We start from the raw sequence: 12,949 nt of genomic DNA, 5'->3' as shown, positions 1-12,949 counted from the left end.
TGCCAAGGGACCATGCGGCCGGGACAGGGAAACAATCTGATAGGATGGTTAAAACAACCAATGGACTGGAAAAGAGAAGTGTGAGCCTGCCCTGAGAGAACCAATCGGGCTCAAAAAAAGGCTATATTGCCTTTTACGGAAGAAAGAAAGCAGAGCAGAGCTGAGCATGGGAGGGACAAGGGAACAGTTATGCAAATTGAGAGACCTTAAAAGAACTGCCCCCCCCCATCTCGGTGTGTTCTCAGGCCCTGGCACGAGGGCCGTCTTCAAAATTTTAATTTGAGATATTTCTCACACTGATGTTGACTTGTTTGGTTTCAATATTGATTTATTTGTTCTCACACCATGGAAACTTGATCTTAGAAGGAATAGTCTTTAAACTGAACTAAACATTTTTTTATTTTGCCTGCCTATTCCAGTAATCTGCAAACTTGTTTTCAGGTTTACCTTGTCACTGTCATTATCTAGACTTTCTCTAAGACTATGATTGTTTTTCTCTCACAGGTAATTTTCACCTCCATTTAACATAGTCCCACTGATTAGGTATTTGACCCATAATAAATCTGTTGCCTGCTGTGACATTAGGAGCTTCAAAGTTGTTAGCATCACAGGTAAATGTAAAATCTAATTCTGTTCAGATCTAAACATTTCTGAAGTACTGGGAGGAATTCAGGCTTGGAGTGAGTGGTCAGTAGACCTGCCTTAGGCTGTGTGGAAAGCAGGGTTTTAGAGAAACAGAAAAGGTGACATGTCTCATATCTGTTGGGAAACATTATTTGAAGAACAGAAAGGAGTGTGTCATACAAAATATGTCTGTTGAAAGTATGAACTGCACTTCAAGAACAGGAATGGTCATCTAGGGTCCAAACCAGCAATGTACATGACCACCAATGCTTTTGATACTTGGCAAACATACCACTGGAAAGCAAAACACCCTAAAATGCCCATTTCTAAAACTAGTCTCTGCTGTTGAAAGCTTCTTTTGTTCTGCACTTCAGCTCTTCACCTTTGACCCTGTCTGATGAAGTAACTGACTCAAATTTCTTTCTTCCAGTTGTCTTTATTATCTCCTTTCTCTGCATTATCTTATAATCTTTTAGTTTCCTAATAGTCTCCATTGTTCTGAGTATTTTACAGTCTTCAGTGTATTTATCCTCAGAAAATACATGCAAGTTTTACAACTGAAAAATTACAGAAATTAAGTTACTGGTACAAGTTCACAGAGGAGATCTGTGCTGCAGATTAAATTTCCCAGTTGGAAAATGCCTCTTATAGCACAGCAACCTGTTCCAGAACTTATGGTGTCACCACACAGAAGAAGGTGGATGGACCAACACTACATGGCTAAGGCAGGCTTTGAGAAGCATCTTTGTGAGCCATCAAATTTTTATTTATTGATCTCTCATGTGGGGAGAGGAACAAATAGTCAAAGGCAGATTGAAGATGCCTTACATTACAAACATGTATATTACTGAGTTTTCAGTGAAATTGTTGTTTTGAAGTGAGGATTGATGGTGAATTAGAGCCTTAAAAAGTGTGAGTGTGAGTAATTAATTGGTTTCTTTTCAGAACTGTTCTTTTCTAATGACCTATTAAAAGATTTTGTCAATAAACAATACACACAATGGTTTGAATCTTCTTGTGCTGAAACAAAACAGTAAAAAGAACAGCAACAGAACCAGGAGCAGTACTGTTTTAAATACATTTACAATGAAATAGGGAATGGATACTAGATTTTTATCTCCTGATAACACACATTTTTAATTGAAGCAACATAATTTTAAAAGCTTTGTGTAGCACAATAGCATACCTCATGAGTGCTGGGAAGAACAAGGCACAGCACAACAGCTTTAAAGAATTTGTGACAGAAGAGGTAAGGCGCTTTATTAATAAAAGATTAGACATAATTAATTGATAAATTAACAAAAGTATAATAAAATTATCATTAATTAAAATATTAAATATGGATAAATATTCTAAAAAGTCATTAGAGCTAGCAAGAAATACTACTCAGTTGTAGAGTATGTAGACAGTTAGCAACCAGCTCAACTATCAGCTAACAAAATAGCTGCTCCAGAGCTGAATTTATTCCAAGAATTACAGAACAAAGGACTAGTAAAGGAGTTCCAATTTAGAATCAAAATTTTCCATGAATTAGAAAGCTGTATTCTAGGATAGTATTTTAGGTTTCTACTAAAATTCTTTCAATATTTAAACAGATGTAAGTAAGATTGTGGAGTTTTAGTATGACTTACAGACTAACATGATCATTGCGGCATTGTAAGGTAGGACATGCCTCCAAAATGTTTCTTTTGGGTGATGTTTTAAATACAGATGTCACTTACTGACAAAAATTGACTACAATATGTAGCTGTATCTTTATAGACTGTACACTTATATATCCTTGAAAAAAATGTCATAAATTAAAAAAGTCATCGTGATGGTTCAAAGGTAAACCGACAGGAGAAATTAACCCAAATCAAAAAGAGATTATAAGTCAGAATTACAATTTAATAAAAATAATGCAATAAATACAATAATACAGATGAACAATTGGTTTTAACCTACAAAAAACAAGATGTATAACCCGACACCCTGGGGCGTGAACAGAATGGTGTGCGTTGGCCCCTGTGCTGAGCCACACGTGGGCCCTCTGAGTTCAAAACTAAAAGGAGAGGAAGAACATGTTGGTACGAGTGATGGTTGCAGTCCGGTTGAGAGCGGTGGTTGCAGTCTGGTCGAGAGTGGTGGTCTCAGTCCGGTCGAGGTTCTGGTCCTCCTCTGGATCCCACGAGTGGTACCAGAAGTCCCAAGACCCCAAGATTATATACACCCAGGTTCAGGTAGAAATGCCCAGCACCTCCCCCAGGGCGGGGAGTTCCACAATGGGTGATTGTGAGTTGTGGGTGTGAGGACAGGAAGATCCTCCTATCTCACAGGCCTCTGAACACCCAGTTTATAGCCTGAAGGGTCAGGTGTGCTCTGGGCAGCTACTGCAAATGGTCTATTGTTAACAGTTTCTGGGAAATGACATAGAGGGTTTAGAACACACAGTTTGGGTTACACCCACACAGTGATGAACTGATCCCGGCTGCCCTAACTAGGATAGTCATAAATGCTTTAGAGGTTTGTATGTTTCTGTCATAACTTAATTTATTCCTGGGAAAAAAAAAGATTTTTGACACAGTTTTTGAAATTACAACTACTTTTTGTAAAATAAAACTTTTTTTTAAAATATGTAAAAAATTGGAAGACACAAACACTGTTAGATAATAATATATGTACAGAAAGCATTGAAACACAAGACAATTTTTATTATAGTTCTTATACCATTTTAATGTGTATCCATCCATAAAACTTTACAATTTAAAGACTTTTCAGTTGCAAACCAGTTGTAAAGTCATATCTATAAATTATGTTTACCACAATTCTAATAACAATGCAAGCTCCAATGTTCACACAGGTAATCAGAAGGCTAGGCCATGGACTTTCAAGCAAGTTTATTTCAGGGTTGCTCACAGCTGCATGAACTCACAGTTGGGTGGCCAAAGGGGCACATCCCACAGGGGCCTCTTGGCCGTACCTATCAAAGGACACTTAGACATGTACAGCGGTGCTTTCTGAGCCATTCCCTTTCCTTCCTCTGTTTCCCTTCCCCCACTTATGGGAAAGGAATGCTTCTTTTTGCCTCTTCTCAGATAAGAGACTTGCCTGTTTAGTCTAGCTAAGAAGCAGGTCTAACGGAAAGAGAAAAGTGGTTGTTCTCATGCATTCTCTAAACATATATTTCTTTAGCCACAGCAGGTCTCTTGAGAAAAGAGAAATTTCTGAACCAGTTTACCTTCTCGTCCATTCTTGCGCAGAGTTTCTTCACCCCCGATACAGAGGCAAAGTAAAAAACTGAAAATAATGCTACTCAGATACCTATGTACACTGGATGAATTCATGCAGCTAGGCAGTGCAACAAATTAACTCTTAACTTATCACAAAATGGAACCACCATGTTGGCAAACAGAAGAAAAAATATTTTTGCAATAATTCATAGTGCATTTTGAACTTAGACTTTATAAAATGCTTGTTGAAGGATATACTTCTAAAATGCCCCATATAGTCTGAGATGCCTCAACTCTTCTGCTGCAAAATGAAATGAAAACAAGAAAAGCTAAAAAAAACACTGTAGTACAGAGTCTGATACACTGGTACCATATTGATTTTATTATTCTTGGTATCAGACTTGTTTGCAAGTGTCCATGTCCATAGGGACAAACACTACTCCTTGCTATCAAATCTTCCATGGTCCAATACTATCTTTATGCCATAGGTTTACTTGTTCTAAAAAAGCAAACAGGAAATTTTTCTTTCCCCTGCCCCTCTGCAAAAGAAAGGTGTTGAATGTGGGAGGGCGATTTTGCCTTGGGTGATAGATCTACACAAAAAACCTAATTGACAGGACTGCATTATAAGCTGATGCCCCTCTCTAAGGCTGTGAATGGGGGGGTAATGAGGGTTTTTTTCCCTCCTCTCCTTGGAAACAGGGGCACTTTTGCCTTAACTCAGGAAAGGTGGGTGTGTTGGAGAGGCTCTAAGGTCGTTTTGTTCTCGACCTGGTCATCTGGCTGTTTTTCTGTCCTCAGCTTGCCTGTGCCCTGTTCTGCCCCCAGCAGAAGACTTCCTGAGGTGCAGGTTGGTAGAAAACTTCTGTCTTCTTCAAGCTGACTTCCAGCCCAAAAATCTTAGCAGCCTCTGCAAAGCAGGATGTTAAACACTGCAGAGCTGCTTCTGTGTGGGCAACGAGGATGGCATCATCAGTAAAAAGCAGTTCGCGGACAAGATGTTTTGAAGTCTTAGTATGGGTCTTCAGTAGCCTTAGGTTGAATAGGCTTCCATCAGTATGATATCGGATGTAGATATCATTTTCTTCATCCAGATCTGCCGTGGCCCTTTGGAGCATCATGCTGAAAAAGATTGTGAATAAAGTTGGTGCAAGATCACAATCTTGTTTCACACCATTGGTTATTAGAAAGGGCACAGAAAGTGCATCGCCATATCTGACTTGGCCATGCTGATCCTCATGAAGCAAAATGATCATTTTGAGGAACTTGGGGGGACATCCTAATCCTTCCAAAATCTGCCACAGACCTTTTCTGCTCACAGTATCGAAAGCTTTGGTGAAATCAACAAAAATTACATAGAGTCCTTTGTTCTGTTCCCGACACTTCTCTTGCAGTTGTTTGAGAACAAATACCATGTCTGTGGTGCTCCTATTGGCTCAGGAACCACATTGGCTTTCAGGTAGAAGGTCTTCTGCGACAGTGGGTATTAATCTGTTCAAAAGTATTCTTGCAAGGATTTTTACCAGCAATGGAGAGCAAAGTAATACCTTGGTAATTTGAACAGTCTGATTCATCTCCTTTCTTCTTATACAGAGTGATGATGACTGTGTCACGAAGATCTGATGATAATTCACCTAGTTCCCAAGAACGCACCATGAACTCGAGAAATTTAGCATGGAGTGCTTGACCTCCATGCTTCCAGACTTCAGGTGGGATTCCATCAACCCCAGTTGCCTTGCTGGTTTTCATCTGCTGCATGGCCTTAAGAGTTTCTCTGATAATAGGGGCAATATCCAATTCATTGTTCACTGATTGTTATGTAATGTATTGAATTGTTGAACCTTGAACTACACAGTTGGTACTGAAAAGAGTCTGAAAATGTTCAGACCATTGATTCAGAATGGAAGTTTTATCTGTGAGAAGCATTTGACCATTTGCCCCGAGTAAAGGGCTTTGAATCTGGTGTGTAGGTCCATACACTGCTTTCAAGGTCTAAAAGAATCCTCTGCAATCACCTGAGTGTGCATAATTGAATCTTTTCTGCTAGATTGATCCACCACTTGTTTTGGATGTCTCAAAGTTTCTGTTGGAGCTTACTGTATGCAAGACAAAAGGCTACTTTTCTTACATAGCAAGATGACTGAGCAAGGTGTGCTTGGTGAGAAGTTCTCTTCTTTATCAACAATTCCTGGATCTCTTGATTGTTTTCATTGAACCAGTCCTTGTTTTCCTTGAAGAAGAACCCTAAAGATTCTTCAGAGGACTTGTCATGATTTTGCTGGTTCTTGGAAACTAAGCAGGAATTTTTCCCTTCCCCCTGCCACTGCGTGGAGGGTATGTTGAATGGGCAGTTAAGTAACACAAAAGAAGTTGCTGGTAAGGTCACATTCCTAGTTAATGGCCCTCAGAATCTTGCTTTTGGGGAAGGGTGAGGAGTTCCTTTTTACTTTTTTTTCCTCTCATCTCCTGGGAAACAGGGGGAAGGAGTTTCAGGTGGCTGCTGGAACTGGAACAAGGTCAGAGTAGTAGCTCAGAGTGGGTTTGTTATCAGTCTGGCTGTCAGCAGTGGATTCTGCTTGGATTATCATTGGAGAGGAACTGTTTCTTTCTTGGCAGATGTTCTTGTGCACATCAAAGGGAGAGGAAAAAACTATACCGCACGATTCGGCCATCAGAACAGAGAGAGTTGCCTTTGGGAAGGACTTTTTTTCCTTGTTTTCTTTTTCTCCCCCTCCTCTCTCTCCCCTTTCCCAGTGGGGGGGGAGGGTAACCCATTTTCAGTTTCACCAATACACCCAGGAGGGTGTCTCCCCATATGGCAATGACCAGTGATCCAACAGCACCCCCTGCCGACTGGCACAGGACACTATAAGCATCTCTGTTGATCCAACAGTACCCTCTATTGACTATGGTTGGAATTGCACCAAAGGGAGCCAACTGAACTGTTTACCTTTTTGTCTTTGTTTGTTTATTGGTTTGTTCTGAAGGGGATTATTTGTGGGTATAGGAGTATTGTTTGGTTGTTTTACTTGTTTTCTTTTGTTTTTTTCTGCCAATACACACATACCTTTTAATAAAGGGCTGTTATTTTTCCTTTTTCCACAATTTTTTTCCCCTCAATTGGAGTGTCTTCATTTTGGATTTACAATTGCTTAGAGGGAGGAGTTTGGGTCTTCCTCATAACTCATCCTCAGCAAAACAACTGTGTCTTATTTTAAACTGAGACAAGACTTCAGGATACTATTTTTAATATGTTGACAAAGCGCTTTGGAATGATCTTCAAGTCTAGCTTGAAGATTTACCTGGAAACTGTCTCTCACTGTAACTGTTTGAAGATTGTTAACTTGGAGTCTCCTCCTTGGAATACTGCACCTTTTAAGTTTGAATTTAAAGTGGAAGTTAAGTTTAAAGCACACAAGGGAATGATTTGTTTGACATTCTGCAGTAGGCATCACTTGGGTATGACGAACATCACGAATATCTCTCTGTCGCACCAAGACATAGTCGATGAGGTGTCAATGCTTGGATCGAGGATGCATCCAGGTTGTCTTCAAACTCTCTTTCTGCTGAAAGATAGTGTTAGTGATGGTGAGCTGCTGCTCCGCACAAAACTCTAGCAGAAGGCAACCATTGTCGTTGCAGTTTCCCACACCATGCTTACCTAAATATCCTTTCCAGGTTTCAGGGTTTTTTCCTACTCTGGCTTTGAAATCACCAAGGATAATGATCTTATCATCTGCTAGAACCTTTTGGGTAAGGCAGCGCAGGTCGTTGTAGAATGTTTTTTTTTTTTTTGGTAGGGTCTGTGTCATGGTTTTGCCCACCAACCAGCCCCTGGGGCTGAGGATGGTTTTGTCCAGGTGGATTTCCGGAGAAAAGGCCTATCAAAATTTTTAGTAACGCCTTTGCCAATTGCATATTTAGGAAAACAGAAGAGAAGGTTGTGGCACAGTTGAAATTAGTAGCAGTTGAAATTGGAAGCCATGTAGGAGAGGCAGCAGGCCCCAGGTGGGAACCAGGCCCCCTCCTCCCCTGTCCCTGGGCCGGGGGCAGGTGTGGCACTGAAATCCCCCTTCTCTCATGCAAGAGAGTAAAGGAAAAAAAAAACTTTAGAAGACTGACTACTTGGACAAAAACCGCTGCAGAAGAATTCCGGCAGAGAGATAATGAAGTGTTCAAGGCCAAAGCTGCAGCAAGAGAGAGAAGTATGAAGGGGGGCCTATTTCTTTCCCCTCTCTCTCTTGCTCTCTCTCTCTCCCTTCAGCAGGGAAAAGACTGAAAAATAAATCCCTGCTACCTTTGGAAGATTGTTGGAGTGAGGAGACTCCCATGCTGCTTGTGGAAGAGTCTACACTGGAGTAAGTTGATGCATGAGAAAGCCGAGACTTTATGAGAGACCTGAAGTGAGGCAGAGTCCTGTTGAAGATTTGTGACCCTGAGGAAAACCTAGGCTGGAGCGAGACGGCCCAGGTGGGATGTTAGGATCCATGAGTGGGATCCATGATGCTACTGGAAATTTGTGACCCTGAGAGAGACGAGATGCCAGAGCGAGAATGGCTCAGGTAAGATGTTGAGATGCAAGTGAAGGATCCATGCTAGACCCATGTCAGAGAGGTCTTTCAAGGACTGTTCTCCCATGGGGAGGGACCTCACAGGAAACAGGGGTGGACTCAAAAGCCATTACCCCCTGTGACTCTGTGGTGAAGATCCATGGTAGGCAAGTGTCCCCTTGTAGTCCATGGAAGAGAAGACCTTCAGGGCCTGGGTAACCCCCCAGCCTCCAGTCTTAACCCAGGAGGGGGGTAAGCCTAGCCTTGAAGCCGACAAAAAGAGATAGAGTTCCAGTTGCGACAAAAAAGAGTTACTTTCCTGAGATAACAGAAGAAGAGCTTTAGAGTGCTGCAGTTATTGAAAAGAACTGGAGCTTCGAGAATAGAGAAAAAAACTGCTTCTCCTCTGCTGGGGTCTTGGCAGTTTTAAAGGATTGTGCTGGGTTCTGAGAAGGCCAGGAGCTGACCGTTAGACAAACAAGAACAAGTTTGCAGCTGCAGGAATGCAGAGGTCAGCAGAAAGCAATGTGTGAGAAATGGTGATAACAGAAACTTTTCCCAGGAATGTGTACTTTAAGACTACCAATCGTTGGACTGTCTGAGGCGTGTGGACAGTGTGTGCTGACGAATCATAATAGCATGCTGTGCTCCTGGTCGCATGTCCAGGACTCAAAAGATTATATATTGTGTAGCCTTCTGATAATAAAACGGATTTGAATCTGCATCTCATAGATGTGTCGTTCTTTCCCGCTCGCGTGAAATGCCTGCAGCATATGATGACCCCGACGTGATCGGTTGGGGAGGGTCGAATTGCATCAAGCTGTAGAGCCTGCGAGGGTCCTGCTGTCAGCGGAATTTTAGCTGAGCGTCCGAAGAATGACAGATTCGTGCACGGTCTGACCCGGTGAGTCAGGGATAAGCAGGATGGAATTAACTGCTTTAGCAGTGGAACAGGCAGTTGTTCATAGCCTAATGAAATTGGCTGAAAAGACTAATGCTCAGCTGCCGTATTCGGTGCTGATAGATTTATTACGTTGGTGTCGCCGTGGCCTGGCTCAGGAGAGCAGAGCCGGAGCCGAGCTGGAGCCAGGACTGGGACCGGAGCCGCCTCAGATTGCGATAGAAACCACCCCGTTCTTCCCCCCCCCCCCCCCCCCCCCCCCCCCCCCCCCCCCATTCCCCCCGCGGTGTGTGCCGGAGACGGGCTGAGACAAAGGGGGATTGGGGGGGGGCGAGGCAAGATGGAGCGCTGTTAGAAGACACGGGAAGGCAGACAGGCAGACACTCGGAGCCTTCTCCCTCCTCCCCTTCCCCCCCCCTCGTGTTCTGCAAAGCACGGCAACTGTGAAATTCAGTAGAGCCCGCCCACAACATTCTTTGAACTTTTAACAATGTTAATGCAATTGAACAAGAGGCAAAGATATGTTTGCTTTGCAAGTTATGGTTTCCTCACAGCAATCACTCACGGATGCAAGACACGGGGTAAAGAATTTTACTCTAAGACTCCAAAACGAAGCTGCTGTAAGATTTTAAGAGAGCCTGGCTACCGTGATGGGAGCCTGGGTACCTTGAAAAGAGCACAGGGACTGTTAAAGAAGTTTGGATGGCTCAGTTGGTAAAGCGTGGGACTGTGAATCCCAGAGCCACAGGTTCAAGACCCGTGGGGGTACAATGGGTGGACCACCTACTGTCCCGAGGCAGAACCTTTGTTTTTTCCCCACGCAGACCCCTCTGAGAAATTGTCTGACTGCTCTCATCTGTTTCTGCCACGATAACAACTTAAACCTAACTGAACTATTAAGAGCAATGGTTTGTAAGCTTTTTTGTTAACAGCGCAAGTGGCTGAAAGAGGCAGATGGACAGAAACTGAGACCTGACTGCATTCCAAACATCGGAGATACTAACATCCAGAGAGCACGGAGACAGCACCGGCAGGGAGGACCGACACAGACTGGGACGCCTGCGCAGCACCATGCTGGGAGCAGACCGAGGGCAGAGCCGCTGTTGATGGACCTGCGGAGCTGGGGCACTGCAGGCTCCGAACCACCATCAGGGGCCACCGCCTGCGTTGAGGGTGTCTCGGGGGACCCAAGGCTCGGCACTCATAGTGTTGCAGTGTGACAAAACTGCTAAAACTGCAGCTGATTAAAAAAAAAAAAAAAAAAAATAAAATGCTCTTCATTGGATCGATTTTTGGGCACGTGGGCGTCTACGTGGCAGACCCTCACAATCAGTTTCTCTACCCGGGTAGCAATGTCTTCACATATATCAGCGACCTAGATGGGTTTTCCCTTACGTTTCCAATTGGCCTTCTTCCATCTGTCCAACCACCCCCACAGGGCATTGGCCACCATCCACGAGTCTGTGTAAAGTTTTGGCCACTTCTCTCGTTCAGCAATGTCCAATGCTAACTGGACAGCTTTGAGCTCTGCAAATTGGCTTGATTCACCCTCTCCTTCTGTAGCTTCTGCGACTTGTGGTGTGGGACTCCATACAACTGTTTTCCATTTACGTTTCATCCCTACAATGCGGTAGGAACCATCAGTAAAGAGCGCATGGCGTATTTCTTCTTCTGGTAGTTGGTTATATGCTGGGGTTTCATCTGTCCATACCACCTGCTCCCCTTCTTCTTCCTTGGCTAGACTAAAGTTCTCACCTTCCGGTCAGTTTGTGATGATTTCTAGGATGCCAGGGCGATTTGGGTTTCCAATGCCGGCACGCTGCATGATCAGAGCAATCCATTTGCTCTATGTGGCATCAGTGGCATGATGCCACTTCCCTTTGAACATCCAACTCAATACCAGTAGCCGAGGTGCCAGGAGGAGCTGTTCTTCTGTGCCAATCACCTCTGAGGCAGCTTGTACTCCCTCATAAACTGCTAGGATCTCCTTTTCTGTTGGAGTGTAATTGGCTTCTGACCCTCTGTAGCTTCTTCTCCAGAATCCAAGTGGGCGGCCTCAGGTCTCACCAGGCACCTTCTGTCAGAGGCTCCAGGAGAGACCCTTATCCCCAGATGCAGAGTAGAGCACATTCTTCACATCTGGTCCTGTCCTGACTGGCCCAAGGGCTACAGCATGGGCAAACTCCTGATAAATCTGTTCAAATGCTTGCTGTTGTTCAGGACCCCATTGGAAATCATTCTTCTTGAGGGTTACCAGATAGAGAGGGCTTACGATCTGGCTGTACTCGGGGATGGGCATTCTCCAAAAACCTATGGTACCCAGGAAAGCTTGAGTTTCCTTCTTGCCAGTTGGTGGGGCCATTGCTGTGATTTTATCGGTGACTTCAGTTGGGATCTGATGACGTCCATCTTGCCACTTTACTCCTAGGAACTGGATCTCTCGGGCAGGTTCCTTGACTTTACTCTTTTTGATGGCAAACCCAACTTCCAGGAGAATCTGTATGATCTTCTTTCCTTTCTTGGAAACCTCTTCTGTTGTGTCCCCCCATACGATGATGTCATCAATGTACTGCAGGTGTTCTGGGGCTTCCCCTTTCTCTAGCATAGCCTGGATCAATCCGTGGCAGATGGTGGGACTGTTTCCACCCCTGGGGCAGTCGGTTCCACGTGTACTGCACGCCCCTCCACGTGAAAGCAAACTGGGGCCTGCACTCCGCTGCCAAGGGAATGGAGAAGAACTCATTCGCGATGTCAGTAGTGGAGTACCACCTCACTGCCTTAGACTCCAGCTCGTACTGGGGCTCCAACATGTCTGGAACAGTGACACTCAGTGGCGGAGTGGCTTCATTCAGGCCACGATAGTCCACAGTCAATCTCCATTCTCCGTCAGACTTATGCACAGGTCAGATGGGGCTGTTGAAGGGGGAGTGGATCTTGCTGATCACTCCTTGACTCTCCAGTTCACGGATCATCTTATGGATGGGGATCACAGAGTCTCGGTTCTTTTGGTACTGCCGACGGTGCACTACTGTAGTGGCAATTGGTTCTTGCTGTTCCTCAGCCTTCAACAGTCCCACAGCAGAAGGGTTCTCCAAGAGGCCAGGTAGTGAGTTCAACTGCTTAACTGCCTCTGTCTCTACAGCAGCTATTCCAAAAGCCCATCTATGTCCCTTGGGGTCTTTGAAATACCCATTCCTAAGGTAGTCAGTGCCCAGGATACATGGGGGATCTGGACCAGTCACAATGGGGTGTTTCTGCCACTCCTTCCCGGTCAAGCTCACTTCAGCTTCCAACACAGTCAACTGTTGCGACCCTCCTGTCACCCCAGAAATGGAAATAGCCTCTGGTCCCACATGTCCTGAGGGCATTAAGGTGCATTGAGTGCCAGTGTCAACCAAAAACTTGTATTCTTGTGGGTCTGATGTGCCAGGTCATCAGATCCACACTGTCCAATAGACACGCTTGTCCCATGCCTCTACCTGGTTAGAGGCAGGGCCCCTCTAATACTGGTCTCCGTCCCACTTGTCACAGTTTTTCATCTGTGAATACTGGTGGGAGGTACCTTCTAGTGGGTCAGATCCCTGCCCACAGGATACCAGCACTGCACTCACTTTCACGGACTTTGCTTTTTTCTTGTCCTTCAACTCTTGTACTCGAGCTGCCAA

At 44.3% G+C, this 12,949-nt stretch overlaps 1 long non-coding RNA gene across 1 annotated transcript in view; it reads left to right on the top strand.

Moving 5' to 3' along the window:
• LOC114068189 overlaps positions 1-5,535 on the top strand; it is a 23,830-nt gene extending 18,295 nt beyond the window's left edge. The window contains exon 3 of the long non-coding RNA XR_003573525.1: positions 5,499-5,535. This is a non-coding gene — a long non-coding RNA (uncharacterized LOC114068189). The remainder of the gene's footprint in view (positions 1-5,498) is intronic.
• The last annotated feature ends 7,414 nt before the right edge of the window (positions 5,536-12,949 follow it).

Source organism: Empidonax traillii, unplaced genomic scaffold (assembly GCF_003031625.1).
Source record: "Empidonax traillii isolate 1590-97213 ecotype Southwest subspecies unplaced genomic scaffold, ASM303162v1 scaffold1012:size296937, whole genome shotgun sequence".
In the NCBI taxonomy this organism is placed as follows: Eukaryota; Metazoa; Chordata; class Aves; order Passeriformes; family Tyrannidae; genus Empidonax; species Empidonax traillii.
This window is presented reverse-complemented; position numbering and strand designations above follow the sequence as displayed.